The sequence below is a fragment of the Phaenicophaeus curvirostris genome, chromosome Z (genome assembly GCF_032191515.1).
Source record: "Phaenicophaeus curvirostris isolate KB17595 chromosome Z, BPBGC_Pcur_1.0, whole genome shotgun sequence".
Classification (NCBI taxonomy): domain Eukaryota; kingdom Metazoa; phylum Chordata; class Aves; order Cuculiformes; family Cuculidae; genus Phaenicophaeus; species Phaenicophaeus curvirostris.
The window spans coordinates 60,672,858-60,679,877 of record NC_091431.1 but is presented as its reverse complement, the minus strand read 5'-3'; positions in this window follow the sequence as shown (position 1 = coordinate 60,679,877).

Sequence of the window (7,020 nt, the reverse complement as noted above, 5' to 3'; positions counted from 1 at the left end):
TCGGTATAGGCTGACCAGGGAAGCTGTGGATGCCCCATCCCTGGAAGTGTTCAAGGCCAGGCTGGATGGGGACTTGAGCAGCCTGGTCTGGTGGGAGGTGTCCCTGCCCATAGCAGGGGGGTGGGAACTGGACGATCTTTAAGGTCCCTTCCAACCCAGACCATTCTATGATTCTATGATTTCTGTGCTGAGATGAGTTGGAGCCTAAAGCCAAAAAATTTTCAGCCTAAGTAAACCCCTATTGTGTCTGTCATGCAGGAAGTGTGACTAATTCCATGGAAGGAGACAGGGCGTGCTTCAGTGTTGTCTGGGTTGGGATGTTATTCCTTACATAGAGTAATCTGTTCATATAGCTTTAGAGTAGCTGGCAGAGTTACTGTCATGGAACTGTAGAGTCATTACAGTTGGAAAAGACCTCTGAGGTCATCAAGTCTAGCCATCAGCCCAACACCAGTGTGCCTACTAAGTCACATCCCAAAGTGCCGTATCTACCTGCTTTTCAAACATCTCCAGGGATGGTGACTCCACCACTTCACTGGGCAGCCTGTTCCAATGCTTTACTACTCTTTTAGTGTAGAAATTTTTCTCAACATCCAATCTAAACCTCCCCTGGCACTACTCAAGGCCATTTCCTCTTGTCCTACCAGAAGGAAATGGCCTTTATTCTCTTCTTGAATTTCACGGTGAGGAAGGGAATAAACGTCAACCTTTGAAACTCTTGGCTATCACTAAGAAAATCTCCAGCATGGCTGTTATGTTTCCTTTGTGCACAGACAATTCTCTTTTAGGATGCTTGGCAAATATTGATTAGCTCATTCCCTGACTGTTCCTATAAAGCAGGTAGGTAGCTTTTGTGTTCTTTTTTTTTCTTCTTCTTTTCTTTTTCTGTATGGTTACGCAGAGAAAATAATTCTGCAAGCAGGCAGTAGTGGAACTGAAGACACTGTCCAGATTTCTGATTTTCTTTCCTGAAGCATAAAATCAGAGAGTCATCTCCTTATGGCAAGGAAAGCAAGTTACTGAGAAAGGTAACTCCAAAATAGAAGTCTCTTGCTTGAAATAAGGGAGGACTATGCCTAATATGGGAATCATAGGGTAATAGTAATTTTATTAATATTGTAAAATAAATACATACTTGTATGCTCAGTACCCTGGAAAACTAATTGGAAAACACTAGTATTTCCTAAGAAATTGTACATTTCAGATAACAGCCAAGAACATTTTGTTGCTCTTTCCTTCTGGTTGTGAATTGGTATTTTAAGCTGCAGAGAGAGTTAGAGATTATACCAATCTAGATATCTGCAATGAAATTGCTGTAAATATGCCTGTGTTAGTGATAGATCTTGTTAATGTGGCATGGAGACAGATCAACTTGAAGAGGATTAGTGGGATACATTTTCTGCTGGTTGTCATGACAACTGTAAATCCATGCAGATGTACAGCAGTGTATTAATCTGTGCAGTTTAATCCAGTTTACAAATTAGATCATCAATACTGAGCTGCTAGATAACAACTGGTTTAAATGCCTCTCTATTCTCTTTTCTTAAAATAGTGCCCATAGTCCAACTGATGCACCTCCAGTCTTCTAGGAAAGACACGATGTTAAACCATGGAGCAATTTGTTGCTTTAACAGCAGTGTGTGACTCGACTCAGTGTCCCAAGACAAATACCTTGTGATGTGGTTATAATAAGTCATTGTTCTCAGTCTAAATTTTGTCATTCATGTTTCAGAGATCGTATCAAAAGTTGAAGGACTCTTTAGTCCCTCATTAAGATAATCTCATTATTACACTGTGCAATAATGCATGCTGATACTATCATGACTTTTAAAGCTTTTGTTGCAAAATGAGAAAGCATTTAATCTGGAAGGAAGTGAGAAAGCATGATTATTCCCTGCAAGGTGATTAGAGTGTGCTTGAAAACTCATCTGACACCAAACAATTCAGGAGAATGACTCCTGGTTTGAATTGATCCTCATTTGTCGATCCTTCATTTATTATTTTCCAATTACTGTGTTACTACTGCCACAGTTTTTCCTGTAGTTTGCTGGGACATACTCGTGAACCTGATTGTTTGTGAAGGCTTTCAGGAAGTTAAGGTAACCAAGCCCAGTTCCTTCCAGTACCTGTAGTGGGACTACAGGAAAGCTGAGCAGAGACTGTTTACAATGGCTTGTAGTGATAGGACAAGGGACAATGGGTATAAACTGGAGAGAGGCAGAGTTAGACTAGACATAAAGAGGACTTTTTTTCACTATGAGAGTGGTGAGGCACTGGCATAGGTTGCCCAGGAAAGCTGTGGCTGCCCCATCCCTGGAGGTGTCCAAGGCCAGGTTGGATGGGGCTTTGGGCAGCCTGATCTAGTGGGAAGTGTCCCTGCCCATGGCAGGGGGGTTGGAACTAGGTGATCTTCAAGGTTCCTTCCAGCCCAAACCATTCTATGAGTCTAGATTCGGTGCGTGTATGGTGGCTTCTTTGAAATGCTGCATTTATGTAAAACAGCAGCCTCTCCTCCACAATAGCCTTATATATAATGTTGTTTTCTGTACAGCACACTTGAAAGAACCACCTTTCCCAAGTCATGCAGGACTGCACTGGTAGCTGTCTTCTCTGCCCTGCCAGACCACTGCAAATTCAGTTAATTACAGGCTGAGAGGGAAGGCATTAAGCTGCGCTGGTAGTTACAGAGGGAGAGTTCTACAGAGTTTCTCATTTTCAGTTTTGTTTTTATACAGGACAGAGCTGTGCAAGTTGTTTTTTTCTTATTGCTCAGAGGCCCCACAGAATCCTCATTTAGAAAGCTGGTTTTGCAGTAGTGGAGTTGAAGAGTCTCTATCAGCACAGCTGGTCTAGTACTCAGAAGGTACAAAAATTACAGTGTAGAACTGAGCCTGGGGCTGTGCTCTTAAATAAAGTTCTACATCTCTGGCCAAGCATGGCATAATTGCAGCGAAGGAGAGCTGATCACTTATCAGCATCCACAGATGTAACATTTAAAATGAGCAGTCAGTGTTTAAATCCCAGTGGCTAATTTTCATTAGCTTTTCAAAGGCAAACCTTGCTTTTCCAAGTGCAGCAAAACAAATGAAAGGAGCAGGAACGAACATTAGGAAAGGGTTTATACGCCTGCTGCCCCAGCCTGGTGATAAACCATAGCAGTTCTCCCTCTTGGCCACCTCTGCAGTGTTGTGCTGCTGGCAGAACTGTACTGTTCTGCTGTACTGGCAGCCCTGGGCTGCTCGCCCCAAGGCTCCATCTGCAGGCAGCTCTTCCCACTGTGTTTGCCCACACTGTGTTGCTTCACCCACACAGCTTGTGGACGTTGCTTATCTCAGACACATGTTGATTTTATTAACTCATTAACAATTCATTATTAAATGCGAGGTTTTTTTAATTAATTTTTACTTCGCTGACTTTAAGCATTAAAAAAACCCATTCTGGATGAAGTACTTGATTTAGATCTGTAGAAAAACCTTTTCTGCTGTCAGCCATTAGCATTAGCTCTTGCTTATGATTTCTTGTCCTTAAAGTTTGTACCTGCATAAGCCAAAATGGTACAGTTTGTTTGCAAAGAGATTGCCTGTCCTTTTGCTCCCAATGTTCCTGCCCTGTATGGTGGAATCGCTTGTTAGTTTTTCAGCCGTGTCCCTGTGCTGGGAGTGGTGCCTGGCATGAGCTCAGGTGAGACTCGCTGTCTGGATGCCCCTTCAGACCCATCACCCACGTAGGTGCCTCTCTCCGTGAGGCTGTGGGACACCACGTGCAGCACCCAGGCCTGCCTTTGCTTTTCCAGCACTACTATTTAGGTCTAGTATAGGGATCAGCTTTACAGTTTTGATATTTTACAAGTCAAAAAAAAGGGTAAGGTTATTGGTTCTGTGCCAGCATTGTTTCCTTCTGGATGCTGGTAGGCTGGGGAGCTCGCATCCGGAGGCCTGAATTTATGATTACAAATTTGCTTCATTAGAACATATTTGGAAACACCTGTTCTTTAGGCTAATTATCACCCAGTTCAAGAGATGCTTCTCTTGGAGCACAGTATTTATTTATGGTTTAGTTACCTTTTGTACTTCAAACTGCTGGTATTCTTTACATATTTGTGTTTGCATACATGCTTTTCTTCTGTATAATTGGTATTAGACATTTGGAAGTATCCTGAGACATGTGCTCAGAGGGAAGTGGAGGGTGGGAAGTGATGAGTTTGTGCAATGTTTTTTCTTAAATTCTGTTTTCTAGGTTGACAATATCTTAGGTTTTTCTTTCTGAGAAAGAGGAGAAGGAGAAGACACTTCTCAAATGTTTCTTTTAACCTTCTGCTGGTAGCTGCAACGTGAATTTCTAACATGTCTCACTAGGGAGTAGTTTTGGCAGTAGAAGTGGAAAAAGCATTTTAAAGGTTGTAGTAATCTGGAAAGTATAAGTGTTGATTTGTGAAACAAAACATCAAGTGCTGTTTCATATTTTTCATTTTTTCTTTATCAGGGAGTGCAGGGAGATGATGAGGGGTAATGATACCAAAGATTAAAGATGGGAGATTTAGATTAGATATTAGGAAGAAATTTTTTCCTGTGAGGATATTGAGGCACTGGCCTAGGTTGCCCAGAAAAGTCATGGATATCCCAAGACCGGGCTGGATCAGGCTTTGAGCAACCTGATCCAGTAGAAGGCATCCGTGCCCATGGCAGGGTGGTTATTGGAACTGGATGGTCTTTAAAGTCCCTTCCAACCCAAGCCATTCTATAATTCTATGATTCTATGATACTGATAGCTTCTCATTGGCATTATCTTCATAAAGATCACTATTATCAAGACATTAAAGTGCAAGATAGTAGGTGCTAATAATGTGTGCAGCTTGTTTGGATAAAGAGCTAAAGCTTCAGAGCAAATGACATCTGTTGTGCTTGCTTCTTGCCTTTACTGTGCAACACTGTCCCCTCTTGAAAAGCACAGTCTTGGGATGAGCCAGGCAGCAAATCTCTTGAAGCGTTAGTACTTACCTTCAGCTGTGCACAAGGCTATTTGAGCTACCAAAGACCATGCCACAAGGACACGGAGGATTTGAGTTTTCCAGGAATGGCCCAGTCACTCTCAGTTTTTTCCACTCTTGTGAAGAGCTGCCTGGAAAAGCTGCAAGGCATTTACTGACAGCTTGCCCCTTGTTCATAGCCTGTTTTCATGTGGGTGCCTTGAATGGCTACAGCACCACACTAAACATGAACGCTGCGGACCTTCATGTCTTTGTGTATCGTACCCTGCTGTTTGGAAGGAATCAAATTCAGTGTAGATTTCCCTCATTTTGTCCTGCCACAGACAGGGAGCGGGTGGCTGCACTCTTGTCCCTAAGGGCTTGTGATTCTGTCCATCACTGAGCTGCACTTCTGCGGGTGTCATCTAGAGGCAGGGGTTGCATTCAGGAGCCTCCCCTGACGCTGGGGACATTCACAACAGCTTGAAAAATGCTCAGTTCTAGCAATATCAGATTAAAAAAAAACATTAGAGGAAAGCATTTCAGAAGTGCTGCTAATGCAAAGTGTCACCTCTTCTGCAGCGTCTTGATGTCTGCTTTTTATCTTAATTTGAAGCGTAATCAGCTCCATTTGGTGGAAGAGATTTCTCTTCACAGCAGTTCAGTTGTAATTAAAATTAACAACTTCTTGCATCAGCAATGAAGATTTTTTTTAAAGTTTTTTTGTTTCAGAGCCTTCTTGCTTCTTCTTGCTTGGTTTGTATGGGGTTTGTTTTGCTTTGTTTTAATCTTTTTTTCTGTTCCAGGTCCCTTTTGGCTGTTCGATGTCACTTGAAACAGCTGATATCTTGCTGAGGAGGAAAAAAAAGATGCAGGTTTCACTTCAGAATCAAAGTACTGGAGCATCTGTTAGAACTGGGTTTGGCCTTTTTCCCAGATGCCGATTATATCATCCTCTTTGCTGTTCTTGGTCTCTGGTGACCCAGGATTTGATGACCTCCTGAGGACGTGTTTGGCAGAAAATTGAGAGCTTGAAGTTAAGAGATGTCTAGGAACTAGCCTTATGCTTAACATGAAAATATAGTGGAGCAAAATATGTTGAATATATATGGCAATATAGATTGGAGTTGCCAGAACTTCTATACTCATCAGTCAGAACAAGCACGTCATAACTGAGGCTTAATTCCTGCTAAAATCACATTACTTCGTTTGGGTACCTTGCGCAGAGCTATTCTCATAAGCCCGATGCCAAGAAACTATTTTTTCAGTTTTCTTTATGTGGAGGGGGGACAGTCTGGTACATAAATTTTACATATAAATTGCAATAAAAGTCTGCATCACCACTCTAGAAACTTAATTTAATAATGCTTATGATTTTCAAGGCATGTCTGTAGGGTAGTTGAGCAGTGACGGCGCGCTCCTGTACAGTCAAAGGCTTCATCTGTAACCCTTTAAGGCAGGTATTTACCAAAGTGTGAGTAAGTGCTCCAGTCACAAGGCTACTTCATGGTAGCTCCTTTCACCTGGGTTCTGCTGGTTTTGTTTGTTTTGTTTAAACCATATGGAAGATGTTGTAGTCCAAATGTGGAATAATTTCAAGTTCTTTAAAGTAACAGAATTCTGTTTGTCAACTCCACATAGCCAAAGTATGAGGCAATTCAGGACAACTACAAAAAAAGAAACTGTCTTGGGACATGCTGTTCCAAGAGGGGAAAGATACTGGTATCAATGAAACTTCACAGTAAAGCCAATGCATCACTAACTCACAACAGGAATGTAGCTTACTTAACAGTTGTGTTGTTTCAAAAATTGTTTCCTTCAGAGAAAACCAGTCTCAGCAGTTTGCTTGTTTTCTTTTTGATTGTTTTTCCTCTGTTCAGTCTGATCTGAGAACTTCTTACTAATAAAAGCATTTGCATGGCGGGATGAATGCATTAAATAATTTTGGACATGCTGGGTTGCACTGGGTTGCCCACAATGACAGCACTATTTATTTGGAAAGTGCTACAGCTGGCTTTACAACCAGGGAGGGAATGGGAAAAGCTGTTTCTGTT